The sequence below is a fragment of the Ambystoma mexicanum genome, chromosome 1p (genome assembly GCF_040938575.1).
Source record: "Ambystoma mexicanum isolate Mex_15411 chromosome 1p, UKY_AmexF1_1, whole genome shotgun sequence".
NCBI lineage: Eukaryota > Metazoa > Chordata > Amphibia > Caudata > Ambystomatidae > Ambystoma > Ambystoma mexicanum.
The window spans coordinates 533,875,171-533,892,776 of record NC_090921.1 but is presented as its reverse complement, the minus strand read 5'-3'; the positions used below and the strand labels follow the sequence as shown (position 1 = coordinate 533,892,776).

The 17,606-nt window shown below is 48.3% G+C and overlaps 1 protein-coding gene and 1 long non-coding RNA gene across 4 annotated transcripts in view; one reads left to right on the top strand and one right to left on the bottom strand.

Annotated features, from left to right (window-relative positions):
- Positions 1 to 17,606, top strand: part of LOC138574970 (uncharacterized) — a 400,557-nt gene that overhangs the window by 8,181 nt on the left and 374,770 nt on the right. Inside the window, exon 2 of one of the 2 annotated variants that reach the window (XR_011303945.1) lies at positions 3,862 to 3,984. The exons of the other annotated variant lie outside the window; for it this stretch is intronic. This is a non-coding gene — a long non-coding RNA (uncharacterized lncRNA). The remainder of the gene's footprint in view (positions 1 to 3,861; positions 3,985 to 17,606) is intronic. 2 annotated transcript variants of the gene reach the window in all.
- The window catches only part of LOC138574944 (GRAM domain-containing protein 2B-like), a 295,997-nt gene that overhangs the window by 73,045 nt on the left and 205,346 nt on the right, over positions 1 to 17,606 (bottom strand). The gene's annotated exons all lie outside the window — the stretch shown is intronic.

The window sequence follows — 17,606 nt, the reverse complement described above, 5'->3', positions numbered from 1 at the left end:
CTGTTTGCGAAACCCCTTTACTCCCAGAACCTGGTCTAGGTATATGTAACACTCCGAGACTTCCAGCGTCATTGGTGCCTGTGTACAGGCTGTTTGTGAAACCTGTGTACTCCCAGAACCTGGTCCAGGTATATGTAACACTCCTAGACTTCCAGCTTGCTTGGTGCCTGTGTACAGTCTGTTTGCGAAGCCCCTGTACTCCCAGAACCTGGTCCAGGTATATGTAACACTCCTAGACTTCCAGCGTGCTTGGTGCATGTGTACAGTCTGTTTGCGAAGCCCCTGTACTCCCAGAACCTGGTCCAGGTATATGTAACACTCCTAGACTTCCAGCGTGCTTGGTGCCTGTGTACAGTCTGTTTGCGAAGCCCCTGTACTCCCAGAACCTGGTCCAGGTATATGTAACACTCCTAGACTTCCAGCGTTCTTGGTGCCTGTGTACAGTCTGTTTGCGAAGCCCCTATACTCCCAGAACCTGGTCCAGGTATATGCAACACTCCTAGACTTCCAGCGCGCTTGGTTCCTGTGTACCGGCTGTTTGCGAAGCCCCTGTATTCCCAGGACCGAATCCCCACGAGCAGGCAACACATGGACCCCCTCGAACCTTGGGGGAGATGATGACATTGTTTCTCTGGAGCGACCACCAGAGGCGTTTCCTTTCGGGACAGGAGGTCAGGCGTGTGCGCTGATGCTGGCCTCTGGAAGAGGGAGGGCGTCGCACCAGCCTGCTCGGCGCAGAACTCAAAGCCCGTCTTCCTCTGCTAATCCTGACCACAGAGGAAGGTCGCTGCGGGAGGACAGGAAAGCAAACATGGACTAAACAAATAGGACAGGAAAGCGAGAATTGACAAGCGACTGCCGTGAAAGTCTAGCAGGCAGGCAGGCAGACATGTCTGGCCTCCGCTGCGACGGACGAGCGGAAGTTTGTGTGTACACACACACACCACACCTTCTCTCTTGCAGTCAATCATCGCCAGCAGGAGAGCATACCTCAATCAACCTTTTCTGTCCCCAGAACCGGTGAAGACACACGATTTCTTTTTTGGCGGATAAGAGCCCATTGAATTGTCTGGTTCGGGCAGGGGCTGGAGGGACAGTTAATGGATTTCTTGGCGAGTGAGAGGTATGGGAGAGGCGCCAGCCAATCTGATGGGAGGTAGGACAGACCTTGTTCATTGATGAAAGTCTGTGTTCCATGCGAGGTGATGGGAACTCGCCGACTACTGCTATTTGCCAACCCCGTAGTGCTTCCCCCTCACACCAACTTTATGCCAAAAACCCACCTACCTGCCTCGGTCTGCTCCTGAACCCTGAGTCACTCTCTCCTCCACGGGCAACCAGTTCCGGAGGGTACTGGCCAGCACGCCAGAAAGAACAGGGGAGAACCCGGCCCAATACTCTACGCATTCGTTCCGCATAGGCGCGGCAACCACGGCCAGTAGAGAAGGTATGGGGGAGGAGGAGGTCAAGAAGCTGGGCCGGTGGGATTCCGATAAATACAAAGCGTACGTACGCCTGTAAAACGGGCGGCACGGGAAGGGGGGGGGTAGCTGCGGAACAGGAGGAGGGACACATATGGGAATCAGCTGTAATGTTTCCTCCCAGATGCGGCACGGGTGTGGATCGTGGGCCATTCCTTCGTCACTCGGGCGGCAGGAAGAGCACGGACGGCACACAGGGATGGGAACCTGGGATTCCGGCAGACAAAGATACTGTGGCTGGGAAAGGCCGGCCTCCATTGCGACCAGTTGTGGGACACCCTGGAAGCGACTTCGCACATGCACGGTTACCCCGATGTTGTGCTGATTCATGAGGGGGGTAACGATCTGGTCGCAAAGGGACGCAAAGTCAAAAGAACGAAGCTCAAAATACAACAAAGGTATACAAGGGGAAGCCCTCCGGGGGGGGAAGGAATTGGGGGATGAGGGCCTCAAGTAGAGGCTGTGCTAGAGTAGAAGGTGGGACGGTGAGTCTCAATAGCAGGGGACACTAGTGCATATGGACATCGCAGGATGATGACCTTTTAGGCAGGGAGAAAGTGGTGGGTCGGCACCGGAGGTCGGGGCCGGCCCGGTGTATGTATGAGACATTGGGACACTGTCGGTGGTGTCTGTATAGGAATTTGCCAGTCGCCAGGCGCCAAGGGGCGGCCTGCGGTAGATAGAAGGGGACCTGGGGGACGCAGAGAGGGGAGGGGGCGGGCAGAGCTGCATTCTGGGTCTATGGACCAAAGTTAAGAGGTGAACTACACAATACGGATGGGGGCAAATGGCAATCAGCGACAGATGAACACGGGGTAGAGAGAAGATAGTCAGGGCCGGGGTACCCCAGAGGCGTCCGCTTGACGCCGACGGGGAGGGGGTGGGGGGCGACCCTAGGTAACCTCACACGGAGTAGAAGAACCTGTGGTGTGGTGAATTACGGATCGTATGTAAGATAACTCCAAGACTTTATGCAAAAATAAAGCTGCTGTGGCATTAACACTTCCAATCGTACAATTGTCTCTGCCTATTATTGCTTGCGCGGGGAAGGGGGAGGAATGAAGGCCGGCACGGGAGAAAGGGTGGGGAGGGGGACCGGGCGAGGGGGGAGGTGCCGGCCGACACAACACTGGGGCTACAGAATGGAGGGGTGGTGGGTGTGCAGTGAGGGGGGAGGCGAATGGCGTTAGGCTGCCCCCGCTAAGGGACCTCAGAATCCTAATAGCTATGCTGGGGTGCCAATGGTAATAATCCATGGTGAGGTGGGCCATAATGGGTGTTAATGACCCTAGCTTTCGTTAAATGTCCTTGCAGTACAGCCCACCACCATCGTGGACTATTGCCTCAGTCCTGACTCTTCAAGTGGTATTTCCTCTGGTTTCCTTGCGGTTCTCCTACTTATAGTCACGTAGTGATATCACAGCGGCCGTCTCTTGCAGTGGCACCTCTGGGATCAGACAAATGGGTGCACAGGAATTCTTGTGAATGTCCAGCATGTAACCTCCTCCCTTAGCATAGTTCATCATCTGTGGCACTCCAGATGTTGTGGACTACGACTCCCATGATGCCTCACCATTGACTAGGCTGGCTATGGGAGTAGTAGTTCAAAACACTTAGAGAGCCGCATGTTGCAGACCTCTGCCCTACCGTAACCCAACGAGGAGCCTGCCATGCACCTTTAGTTGATTTTATTGTTCATTTATAACACGCTTAATAGCAGCGAGTGGCTTCTAAGCGCATGCTCGGGATTCAAACCCGTGTTGCATTGCACTGTCTTGTTTCCAAGACAAACACGTTGACCCTGAGCTATCCTTCCCCCCAATTCTTATTTTCATATTATGCTTTTATGCTCTACTCTGACCTTAGTAACCACTGTGCTTCTATTTTTTTTTTAAATCAGAACTTCACAGGAAGTTCAAACTATCATAGAAATGTCCTCTCTGTGCCTTTGTCTATGTTAAGATGATGGGCATAGAGTGTATTCACATACATCATGGACAGAAACCAATAACCATTTGTGACGTCTAGAACCGCAGTACCCCCTTTTCAAAAGAGACAGAGAAAGCTAAATTGCCCTCAAAGCAACATCCCACTTCCCTAGAAAGCTGTGATGGGCCGCCTATCTTTGATGGTGGGTAGAAAAGGAAGACCACAACCAACTATTCATCACAGTGCCTATGTTTCGAAAGCAGATTACAGGTTAGATGGATGAGTTGTCTGAATTAGTAAGAAGCGAGAATAACACACACAATACTCTAATTTGAAGACTAGACATAAGCTTGGACTAAACACAAGGCCTATGTGAATTTTGTAACACAAGTTCCTTGTGCACAGCCATTAACAGTGCTTTATGTGCACCTTTGTTTGTGTTTTACTACAGTTCACAGTTGGCCGACACGTACGCCTCAGAGAATTCCACCAAAGATATGGATAGGCTGTTCCAGTGGCGAATTAGACTACCAGAGAGTCGCAAACCTTTCTACCAGGAAGTATACACTTTTAGGTGGGTGGTCAACACAGAACCTGCTTATTGTATTATGTTGAACAGAAATAGGATACAAAGCATAAATTAGCTCGTTTTTGGCCCTGAAGAAGGCGATTACCATGTTTACAATGTTGCCAAAACTGGTCGTCCCATAGTGAGGGATGTTTAAAAACAAAGTGATACCCTACTTAATAGGCCACTCTGATTTTATGAGAGTTCACTATTGTTTTACACACAGAGTTTGGATACTCATATGGGAATCAATTACGACCCTGGCGAGAGGGGTTTACGCCAGCGTAATGCATGGCGTACCTCTCCGCCAGATTACGACTTCCCGTAGCGCCATGGTGATTTTTACGCCTGCTTTTTGCAGGCGGAAAAATCCATGGCGCTACGGGAGTTGTTGTTAATTACGCCACCGTAAATTACGGTGGCGTAATTAACGCCTTCCCCACTCCCATTATACCCTATGGGGCAAAAATGGGAATGGGGAAGGGTAAATGGGGATTGGGGACTTACCGCCCCGCCAAGGTCGGAATGGGGCGGTAAGTCCACCAACCCCCATGGCGGAGTTGGCAGCTCTGCGCCATGGTCCATGGTGCAAATTGCACCATGGATCTCCGCCAGGGTCGTAATGAGGGCCAGTGCCTCAAAGTGGTTTTTCTCGTTTTTAGAGTTGGTATAGTATTAGTGGTGTGCTATTGTGGTTGTGTGTTCGTCTGTGTTGTGAAACCTCACAAAAAGAGAAAACTACAAAACTAAAAACGTGGTGCACAAAGGCACTGTGCTGAATAGTTGGTTGGGTTCTTCTTTTTCTATCCACCACCATAAATAAGCGGCCCATCACCACTTTCTAGTGTTTTATAATAGCGCAATCCCATAGGAAAACACTCTGTGAACCAGGCCCTAAATGACTAGCATGGTGGTGCGCACGCACATGCGTGCAGGTTGTGTGAACATGCGCAATCATGGATAAATACGGGCGTAATAGAGAGGGCAGCTAGAAAGAAGAAAAACACAGGGTATCAAATTAGGCTTCCCACCAGCACAACGAATGCAATAGCAGTGATGAGGTTAAGCTGAAGCATAACATCCCATCAGGTCACAGGGTTAGCTTATATAGCACATGTGTTTCCTTGAGGCTGCTTCAGTTTGCTGAGCAGGACAAAAGAGGGAAGAAGGGGTGCACGAAACGGCAGGGAGTAACAGGAACAAGGAAATGTGGTTGTAGGGGAGGGTGTTGCTAGCTAGTCCTTTGGTTGTAGCTCCTGAGCTCCTATCTGGGGCTACAACCAAAAGACCCAGGGCTATAGCCCCACACCGCCCTCTAGCGACGCCATTGCACAAGAGCAAAGGGAACCCGATGTTATGACATGTCGTTGCTTTTGTAGTGCTTGTGCTACACTAAGGCTACCTTAAGGTGCTATTGGGAATTAGGGGTGGGGAGGGAGGACAGAAGAGGGAAATGAAGGGACAGGAAAGAGGAGTGGTGACTTCATGCCTTTGCCTCTCCATGTCAGCACCTTTTCCCCAGCATCTCCCTGCTCCCCATGCTTGCTTTGCGCTGGTTGCAGCTCCCTTACAGCGCCTCCCTGCTCCCCATGATTGCATTGCGCTGGTTGCAGCTCCCTCACAGCGCCTCCCTGCTCCCCATGCTTGCATTGCGCTGGTTGCAGTTCCCTCACAGTGCCTCCCTGCTCCCCATGCTTGCATTGCGCTGGTTGCAGCTCCCTCACAGCGCCTCCCTGATCCCCATGCTTGCATTGCGCTGGTTGCAGCTCCTTCACAGCGCCTCTTCGCCAGTGCCTCCCTGCTCCCCATTCTTGCATTGCGCTGGTTGCAGCTCCCTCACAGTGCCTCTCCACCAGCGCTTCCCTGCTCTCCATGCTTGCAGTACTGTGCCAGCGCCTCTCTCCTACACATGCTTGTACCTCAGCAGTTGACGCTTCCTGCCTTCACCTCTCCACCAGAACCACCCTGCTCCCCATGCTTGCAACCTGCTGGTTGTAGATCACGGCAAGCTCTTCTCTGCTAGCACCTCACTCCTCCCAAGCTTGCAGCTGGACTGGTTGCAGCTTTCTGCAAACGCCTCTCTGCCAGCACCTTCCTTGCACTTTGCTGGTTGCATCTCCATGGCAGAGCCTTAGCACCTCATCGTCATCATCTGCCTTCTCCATGTATGTATTTAATTCACCCACCCGCTTTCTAGTCACACAGCTGCTACCCCATAATCCCGCCTCTCCTGTATCAGAGTTAGAGGGTTGAGCAGATGAGTGCTCCTCCTCGGAGCTCAACTCTGACACATGATGCTAAGTCTAAGACAGCTAAACTGTTAGAAGCAATGTTAAAGCATGCACTGGGGAATTCGACCATCCGCATGTTAGGCGTGCGCTCACATGGGCTTTTTGAAATGTTAATTAAATTGAATGATGGTAAGCTAACCTCAGGAAAATGTGTGGGGCTAATTCACACACATTTTCCTATGCTCACACCATGACAAACGCACAGACCTGTGTACTCTGGGTGGACACAGTCTACAGGCACTGTCTGCCCTCTCATAGTTAGTTGGAATGTGACAGCCAGGAGTGTGCCATGTCATCTCCAGGAAGCATGAGGGCAAACTTTCCCCTGCCTTGGCCAGCCTGATTAACTAACAAAGGCTCCATGGATCCACCCTGTTCTTCTGTTAGGCCCTGCGGCTGGTGGCAGCGATTAACATACCTATTAGATGGTACTTCAATTAGCGACACATGGGGCCTGGCTGCAGAGGTTACCAAAGGAGACAGGAAACCCAACAACCATTCATATGTAACTGTCAACCTGAAGCCAGCTCCCGCCCTCACTAGCAATGACAGTGAGCTGTCATGTCTGGGTCTGTGGGTTTGCAGTAGGCCACCCCGATAAGGGTACCCCAATCATAAAATATGAGAATGTGGTTTGCAGGAATCAGAGAGTCTTGTCTCACTGCAGCTTCAACTTTAATCAGGGTCCACAGAGAGTTCCATTAACCAGAGATACGCCGAGGGGTGGGGCTTAGTAGCACACGTTTTCACCCCTTTACCTTTCCTGTTGCAAAACACTCTGGTTATGACCTCACACATACAGGGGATTGTTGGCAGGGACCCCATGATTGGTTCATTAGGTGGTCCTAGCCTAAACCAATCACTGTGGCCCACTTGGCTTTAAAAGAGGGATGGGTCCCTCTTTGGGGAGATCATCTGCAGACTTCACAAGAAGTAGGAAAGAAGAACTCGTCCTTGGACCCAAGCTGAAGGTACAGTCTGCCTTACAGCTTCCGCCAGTGAAGGAAGGCCATGACATCCAAGATCCCTCCCCATAACTTATCCCAGGTAACAGGGGGATATAAAGAACTCAGAGGACCCTCCAGCCACTCAAGAACCAGTACCCAGCCAGAATGCAGCATGCCCTGCTAGCCTCTGCAGCGAGCTGCAGGGAAAGGGAGTACCAGAAAGTCTCTGAACCTACAACCAAGGACAGGGCAGCTGCCTGCAACACACTCCACAGCTTCGGCCGTCCACCTTAAAGGACGACATAAGCCCATTGAAGAAGCTGGTAGAAGGGCCTCGATGAGCATCTACCAACGTCTTAAAGGACATTTTCGAGCCAGTCGAGTTCCTCGCTCTGCAACCAACAGCAAAGATGACTGTTGTGAAGCTTTGTCGCTTAAAGACATCCGAACATCTGAGACGTCTCGACCAGTGCATCAAAACCACCAAACAGTACCGATACAAAGATTCCCGACCCTGAGCCGCTGTGTAGGCCAGCCTGCAGTCATTCGTCCAGCGTCACTCGCTGAACCGTCGTGCTGCCTGATAGCCTCAGTGACTCCAGTTGCGAACTCTAACTCTATCACGCCCATGCTACCAAAATTGGACAAGGATGTTTATATTTTGCTTGTGTTTCCAATCTGTTCAGATCCCTTCTGGTGTACTAGAGGTGTGTGGCTGATTGATGGATTAGAAAGCGATATTCACCCCTTAACCACTGGTGCCTCGGAAGTTGATTCGTCACACATGCCATCCTCTTAACAGTTCCTAACCTTGCTGTTTCAGTTGATGTATAAAGATGTTCCTGCCCAGCCCAGGCTCCTCCTTTTACCTAGGGGTGGACTGGGAACCGACAGAGGCCATGGAAATGTTTTTCAAAGTGGGTCTCATACAGTGGCATTGCCAGGAATCAAATTTAGGTGGGGCACAGAGGGGGCCAAAGACAAAAGTAGGGGGGCCACAGACAAAAGTGTGGGGGCCGCCTATGAAAGGGCATGTTTGACACCACGAGCGCTCCTGCAGAGAGGCTTTTGTGCACACCAATTACCCACACCCCACTGCACCTCCCAACAGAATGCAGACACTAAACCATTCAGTGACGAATGGCCCATCATTAGCAGTTTCATGCGCTCCATTCTGATGGGAGGGGCTGCAAGCTGCTCTGCACACTACGGAGGTCGCTGTGTAGAAGCCGGGCAGCAATATATCTGAGAAGTGGCTTGTGCTCATGTTCATACTGATGCCAGAATGCATACCAAGATCACTGCTAGCTTTCAGACAAAAAGGCGAGTATTTGATGTGTGATATACTTAGTGTCATAAATAACACCACGAACAGAGAACAAGGTCACTGCTTGCCTTAGGTATGGGGGCGCAAGGGGGGCGCATGATTTTAGAGGGGGGGCCTGGACCCCCCAGCGACGCCACTGGTCCCATATTACACCATGTAAGCAAATGCACCAAGCAAGTCCAAACCTCGTTTGTGGGAGAGTTTCTGTCCAAGAAAATGTGGACAAATTGGTCCAAAATAGTGAACTTTGAAGCACATTCTGTTGACAGAGTGAGGGAAGTGTAGTTTAATAGAACTAAACAGGACATAACACATTTGTTTAGAGTGCTGCAGACCACACTGGAAGCTTTACAACCCATTCTATGCTTTAAAGAGGTGTGAGGGATGAGGAGAAGTGAAGGAAGGAGGTGGGGTGGGGGGAGAGGGCAAGAGGAGTGGAAAACCAGGGTACCTACACAAAAGAGGCCCGTGGTGTACACGCTCACTGGGAAATCTCCCGAGTTCACTGTAAACCAGTCCACCACTGCTTTAACCATCAGGCTCTGAAGTGATTGCCCAACGGGAGGTGTGTGCCAGTGTGCAGCACTAATACACATTGAGACTTACATAGTCTCAAGGAGACCCCTATATGAGCCCCAAATATCCCCACAGATTCTTATACAACACATCAGGGCTACACAGAAACAAATACAACCGTTCACATGACCCTACACAATCTCGGACAGCAGAAGACAATTACCCCTGCACCTAACAATAATTTGGTGATTTGTGGAGCTTCAAGCTGGATCCCTCCATCTTCAAAGTGCTGTAATAATCGACCTAACTCTCATTACCCATTTGGAGTAACTCAATTTATCGAGCTGGGGTGAGCCGACCCAAACAGGGCCGGCACCGTCCTGTTCACAAGGTGAGAGCATTGCCTGTGAGCTTTCTGCCTGTACAAAGTTCTCTTTATAAGACAACCCAAACCCCACAGAACCTGTAACACTACAAAATATACACAAATTAATAAAATTAAAAAAAATCACATGGCAATTTACACAGCTTTGCACAACCCATACACAATCCAGTGTCATCCGAAAAGTAGCCACAGCCCTACATAGTCTCACACAAACCCTATGGAAGCCTATAGACCTTCAGAAGCACTCACAAACCATGACAACATAGAAGCAACCAAATGCAATTCTATACAATCGCACAACATTACACGTCACATATACCCTTCAAATCCCCATACACTGAAAAACGATACACAGGACTATGGAACCAAATGCAGAATAGCACAAACAAACGCAACGTCACAGAATCTCTAGAGAACCGCACACCACCAGAAAAATACATTATTTCCAAACACAGTTTCACTGAATCTCTAGAGAACCACATGCCACCGTGAAATCGCACACAACCAATTTCAGCTTCACGGAAGTGCCCGAGAACCACAGACGGCCATAAAAGCAAACAAAAACCAAACCCAGCTCCACAGAATCTCTGGAGAGCCACATGCCACCAGAAAAGCACACAATAACCAAACATTGCTTTACAGAATCTCTAAATAACAGCATGCCAACGTAAAACCAACACAATATACATGGATGCATTGAATCCTTAAAGAACCACATGCTGGAATGCTGTCAATGTCTGATTTTCTTTTCTTTAACAAATTGCATTTTAGGACATATGCTCCCAAAAATTCACTCACCAAGATAACCGAAAAAAAAACAAACAGAGGGGTTGAGGGGGGAAAGTAAATAGGGTAGGAGATATTAAGGCAGAGGGGAAAGCTGGAGGATGGGGGTCCCTCCACCATAAATGGAAGATCAGAGGGAAAAGTTGGCAGACTACAAGTCAGAAACAGGAAGGTTAGGGCACTGACATAGTTTTCAACACAACACCACATCACCACTCACTGCCATACTCAGCTTTACTGAAACCCCAAAGGTCTTCATACCACATCACCACACACAACCAATCACAGCTTCACTGAAACTCTGCAGCAGTCCATAGCAACACACACAGATGTCTTTATTGGAGGGCAAAAGGGGCACTTGTCCCAGGCCCCCACCTTGGAGGGGAGGCCTCAGAAGGCAGTCTGATAAAAAGAAGTCAGTTCCCAATCGTCACCAAACTTAAATAGCACATGTCAGGATATTTTATGGCCGGCTTATGAGGCTCTAATACTGTTTGTTTTTGACAAGTATATTTTGCTCTGATCAATTCATCCTATAATACTTTCTGTGTTCATTGTGGTAAACATAGTTTGAGCGTTCACTATGGCACAACTCCTGTAGCATCCTTGCCTGTGTGTGGGGATTATATTGATCATGTGCAATAGCCAAAATTGGAATGCATATTGATAAATCTGAGTGCTGCAATGTTTCAGGCGTTAAGGAATCATTGCAGAGATCTGTGTTCATATACAAGATTACAATATCAAATTCCAGCAAAGCCGACTCATTCTTTCCTATGTATGAAGTTGATAAGCTTGTATGTAAATATACTTTTTTTAGCACAAGCGTTAGCACCACCAATGCACCTGCATCAGATAGCGGTTGCTATAGAAACTAACATAGCATCAGAACGGTGAAGGTCTAGAAATTGGCTTGGACATGTGGGAAGTTGCTAAATCCTAGGAAGGTACCTCTAATGATGAGCATAAACTGTTAGTCTAGAGAGGTTATTATGTTTCAAAATTCAAGACTCTGGAACCAAAGTGTTCATGCGTTTATCCTGGCTTTGCCAGCAGACGATACAGTGATCCTGGACAAATCATCTTATATCACTGGCAGTCATTTTCTGTGCTGTCTTCTGTGAAAAGATGTGCCTTCTCACATGCTGGTGGCATTGTTTAGCCAATTACCTGATCTTTCCTATTATGCAGACCATTGAGTGGCAGGGGTTCTAGTTTCTATTATTATTATTATTATTATTAGAGAGAAGAGAGCAGACCAGATATCGCCGGCTTCTGGTGAACATATTTTAAGAAGGCCATAAAGACCCTTTTTTTTAATTTTAAGGATTAGGCTTCCCTCGTCTATTGCTTCGCTTGTCTCAGACCCTGGCATTCCCATGAATTGTTTACCCTACTGATGTGTCTGTCCTTTACGTGCGCACTGAGGCCTATGGGCATGTTGCGCGTAATAAGAAATGAATAATAATAATAATACCTAGAAAAGAAAGTGGTTCAGTGCAAACATTGCAGAGTGAGCCAGAATCCCAGCTTCACCTCAACCAATGTGTTATCCTGGGAATGTCATGTAATCTTGTATTGCATAGCCTGACAACATTTGCATTCCCTAAAACTTTCAAAATTGTCAGCCCTTCAGAGAAATTTCGTTCTTCAAGTATTATCTTTACAAAAGACTCACTCATGGATTCACTGACTATGCACATGTTGCTTCCTCTACAATAATAGTGAGCATGATATATTGCACACCACAGCCACTTGTATATGTGTTCTCTAATGGCAACACTACTTGAAAACCATGTCACTCTTAATTTCAGTCTGCCTGGATACAGACAGCTTCCTTGTATCTTCTACTCGTCATCACTGTAGCTTTCACCTTGCTGCAACCTGATTTTTCTGCATCCAGGCCTGAGCACTTTTGCATTCTGTGAGGCAGCTGATCTGAGACTATTGTGGAATATGTGAACCTTTTCAAATGATCTGAGTCCTGCATTGGTTCCATTTCCTGTTTACCTTCCTCGTGGCTGCTATTGACTAAATGTTTCCTGTACCTATGGTAGAACACAAGTAACCTTGTCATGGACTGCTAATGTTGCCCTTGAAATGCTACTTATTTATCATTCTGATTACCACAAGAATGAAGAGGGGAAGGGGGCTGAAAGGGAGGGCACTATGATTATTTTAGCTCTGCTACGCAGCATATCAAATCATGGCTTGTGATTGCGGTGAGGGGGCGCGATCAGATATTCTAGATTCTTCAATTTCTTTGGTTCGGTGGATGGGTCCCCAAAGATGTCAGTGCCTGGGGCCCCAAAAGTGCTTAAGATGGCGCTGCCAACACATCACCACTCACTGCCATACTCAGCTTCACAGATCGCTACTGGACCCTTTACCGCCACACCACCTAACAACCATATACAGCTTCAATGGCTCTCCAAAGGACTCCAAACCACATGACCCCAGACAGCCAATCATTGCTTCACTGAAACTCGGCAGACGTCACTACCAACACATCACCACTCACCTCCATACTCAGCCTTCCCCTGTGGGTCCCAATGGGCTGCATTATGGTGTGGCCCGCTGGGAATCGAGTCTGGCCAAATCGAGAAAGAACCACCAGGCCAACTGGACAGACTCAATGCCCAGCGGGGCACACCCCAATACAGTCCAACGCGACCAACAGTGGAAGGCATCCACATTCAACCCCAATACAGTCCAACGCGACCAACAGTGTAAGGCATCCACATTCAACCCCAATACAGTCCAACGGGACCAACAGTGGAAGGCATACACATTCAACCATCCACCTAGAACCACCGTACCATTCAAGTCAATGAGAACAAACGTATTAGCCTTGATAAAGACCCTCTGAGGTCAAAACAAATGTCGGCTGACCACTTAAATCACCCCGACGAATAAACACTGTCCAATGGATTACAAAGCAAGACGTAAAGAATAAGAATCCCACTTTTTTCAAGCGCGAGGTCGTCGGGAACACACACGTATTTTACGTAAGAGCGCTATTCTCAATTTCATAACATAGTTAGATTACAGATCCGACAGAACACAAACACTGTACACAGGCACACACACAGCACTACATGCCTTCTCAGCCCTTACGTCCCACATGCTGCAACGGACCGAAAGCAGTGCACATGGATTAAAACATGCAATGCACACTCATCTAAACACAATGCAACTTTCCCTGATGACTCACGGCTGGGAATAGTTGCCATCACAGGAACATGCGTTACAGTAAAGGTGGAACTTCCAGAGGAGGACTGGCCTGCAAGGAAATATGGAGACTTTGCAGTAGGGTGGTGCCTCTGGAAGGGTGAGGCAGCAAATTGCCACAATCCTCGTCATTTTGCAAAAAGGCCCATGCTAGCTAAAGCCTTCTAGCACTTCCTGCACAGTTTCCACACTATGGTGCTTTCCCCACCTAAGCGCATCCCAACCTTGGATGGTCTCTGCCAAGCCCATCCCCTCTGCTCTTTGGGGCTATCCCTACATTAAACGATGCCCACATTGGATGTTGTCAGCCAAAGTCCACCCTGCTCTTTGGTTATACCCACCGGACCGCATCCCCACCTTGGATGGTCTCTGCCAAGCCACTCCCCTTACTCCCCTGCTCTTTGGGGCTCCCCCTACGCAAGAGGATGCCCACCTTGGATGGTGACAGTCAGGCCCCATCCTGCACTTTGGCTATCCCAACCTAAGCTCACCCCCAACTTGGATGGTCTCAGACAAGCCCCAACCTGCTCTTCGGCTATCCCAACCTAAGCTCAACCCCACCTTGGATGGTCTCAGCCAAGCCTCAGCCTGCTCTTCGGCTATCCCAACCTAAGCTCAACCCCATCTTGGATGGTCTCAGCCAAGCCCCAGTCTGCTCTTCGGCTATCCCAACCTAATCTCACCCCCAACTTGGATAGTCTCAGCCAAGCCCCATTCGGCTCTTCGGCTATCCCAACCTAAGCTCATCCCCACTTTGGGTTGTCTCTGCCAAGCCCCATCCTGCTCTTCAGCTATCCCAATCTAAGCTCACCACCACCTTGGGTTGTCTCTGCCAAGTCCTAACCTGCTCTTCAGCTATCCCAAACTGAGCTCATCCCCACCTTGGATGGTCTCAGCCAAGACCCAGCCTGCTCTTCGACAACCCTCACCCTGCTCATCCCAACCTTGGGTTGCCTCAGCCAAGCCACAGCCTGCTCTTCGACTACCCCCACCTAAGCTCAACCCCACCTTGGATGGTCTCAGCCAAGCCCCTGCTCTTCGGCTATCCTCCGCCTGTCCTTGGATGGTGCCAGCTAAACCCAAGCCGCCTCTTCATGCCAGAAATCTCAAGATAAAATGGTGAATTTCTAGTGCAAAAACGTTATTTTGTCTTTGCATTTAGTTCTCTCATGTTTCTTATATTATGAATGCAGGACTCCAAGTACCAGAATGCAATGAGAAAGCAGGACTAGATAAGCATGTAGGCCTTAATGTAGGCCTAGTTATGATCTGTGTGGTTAGAAGAGGACCCCATGTCACCAAGGATACCGCACTGCAGGCCTGGACTTTTGCTTTTAGTTTAGTCAATAATATACAATTAAAGTGACCAAAAAGTACAACTCAAAGAACACAATGGGGAAAATAAAAGTCTCCCAATGAAAATGCTGGCATTTGGTCACCTTATTCTCGCAGGAAAGTGCAATCCATACTAACAGCATGCACATTCCATCTTTAATATTAACAGCAGCACCTTCAACCTTACTAACATCATGCACATTACAGCTTTCACATTAGCAGCAGCACCTGCAACCTTACAAACAGCATGCACATTACAGCTTTCACATTAGTAGCAGCACCTGCAACCTTACTAAAAGCATGCACATTACAGCTTTCACATGAGCACCAGCATCTGCAACCTTACCAAGAGCATGCACATTACAGCTTTCACATTAGTAGCAGCACCTGCAACCTTACTAAAAGCATGCACATTACAGCTTTGACATGAGCACCAGCATCTGCAACCTTACCAAGAGCATGCACATTACAGCTTTCACATTAGCCTTACTAACAGCATGCACATTACAGCTTTCACATTAGTAGCAGCACCTGCAACCTTACTAAAAGCATGCACATTACAGCTTTGACATGAGCACCAGCATCTGCAACCTTACCAAGAGCATGCACATTACAGCTTTCACATTAGCAGCAGCACCTGCAACCTTACTAACAGCATGCACATTACAGCTTTCACATTAGTAGCAGCACCTGCAACCTTACTAAAAGCATGCACATTACAGCTTTCACATGAGCACCAGCATCTGCAACCTTACTAAGAGCATGCACATTACAGCTTTCACATTAGCAGCAGCACCTTCAACCTTATTAACAGCATGCACATTACAGCTTTCACATTAGCAGCAGCACCTGCAACCTTACTAACAGCATGCACATTCCATCCTTAACATTAGCAGCAGCACCTGCAACCTTACTAACAGCATGCACATTACAGCTTTCACATTAGCAGCAGCCCCTGCAACCTTACTAACAGCATGCACATTACAGCTTTCACATTAGCAGCAGCACCTGCAACCTTACCAAGAGCATGCACATTACAGCATTCACATTAGTAGCAGCACCTGCAACCTTACTAAAAGCATGCACATTACAGCTTTCACATTTGCGCCAGCATCTGCAACCTGAGTCACAACCCACCACACAAGTCTGCCCACGAACTTAAACCCCCCTAGAATACACGAACTGTGCAAACATGCAGGTACACGTGCCATCTTCAGACAATGGAACTTTGCATTCTGGGATATTTAGTTTCGGTTTTCTCACTACAAGCGAGGCTCGATAAATCTCTGGAAGCAAACTGTTTTTCATTAATGTAATGTTGTGATTTGGTTTACATTTAAACCTTTACACAATACATTACATAAAAAATGCGCTCAAAATCAAAACTATATAAAAATAAAATGAGATCCTGAAAATGCATAAATACCACACATCTGCTTCATCGCTCTTAATTATAGCCTTCATAATTACATTCTCCAATTGGCCATTAACCTCAGAATTATCAAGTGCAAGTGCCAGCCATAAACGTCTATATGATTACAAATTGTCCAATTTAATTATGGTCAAGACGTGTCAAAGAGTCAAAGAATCAAAGAATTTGATCAAAAACCTGTAAAGTGCTCGTAGTAGCCAGACACCAATCCTCCCCTTTTACGAGACGGGATCATAATAATGCTCCTGCGTGTACACAAGAATAGTGCACAGTGTAGTGTACAGCAGTAACATGTTCTAAGACTCCCGATGTCCCCACAATGTAAAACCAAGTGTTTAAGAGTTTCAAGGGCATCTCCGTTTTGGGGGGAAACCAGGGAATGTCAGACGTTGGCACACGCGTGCAACGTTGGGCAACTTGGCAGCCATGGTTACATAGAACCCCCGCAAAGACAAACCCATGCACACCCATGCACATAAACATACACCCTCAGGTTTTCCCAGGTCAGATATGTATGTCCCATCCAGTGCTGGGAGGGTCAGTATCTGCACTCTGATGCAAGCAGTTTTGCTTTTTTCTGTGATATATGCAACAATACATCTCCAAATACATCCAACTGAGAAATTGCATATCCTTGTACTGCGCCCAGATACCCCAGGGTGCGGCGCGCACTATAAATAAATAAATAAATAAGTCACGGATTAAAAAGAATTGGTTGCGCTATTCAGGTCTGGCCTGCGCAAATGCCTCCCCTCCCCCCGCATCACATTTTCTTTTACATCGGTCCCCATTTGAGATCCTACTCTGAATCCCCACTTTATTGCCTGCCCGGTATGGGCCCGGCGTGACCGCCTTGATATGTATTATACTTATTTCCTTGAAGTGGGTAAACGTGGACTAGATGCGCTCCTTCATTTGCAATAACGAGACCACACTTGGAAACAAGCCCCCGATTGGAAAAGATACCAAGTTGGAACAGAATAGCACGGGGTTTATACTGAGCAAAGGACCCAGTAGCGCGCCTGTTGCTGTGTCTTCCGGGAGCGCGGCTGTCCTGAAACAGGCACTTGGAGCAGGAGCTCGTGTTATTTAAGGGCCAGGGGCTGAATGCCCCCCTTGTTTTCAGATGGACAGTGCGAGGCTATTTTAGAGAAGATATGGAGTAATATCAATGGCTAAACTACATGTGTCCTGGGGGTGGGGTTGAAGTGTAAGCCAGGCTCGTCTACGTGTTCGCAATGTGTGATCCTGGGCGAACAATTGAACCACCTGGTGGTGCCGGCAATTGCAGATCAGCCAACATTAGGAGTGACATGTGGTACTGAGGGGGTAAGTGTATGCCCTGCATCTTGGCATGCACGCCACGCGGGTGCGCGGG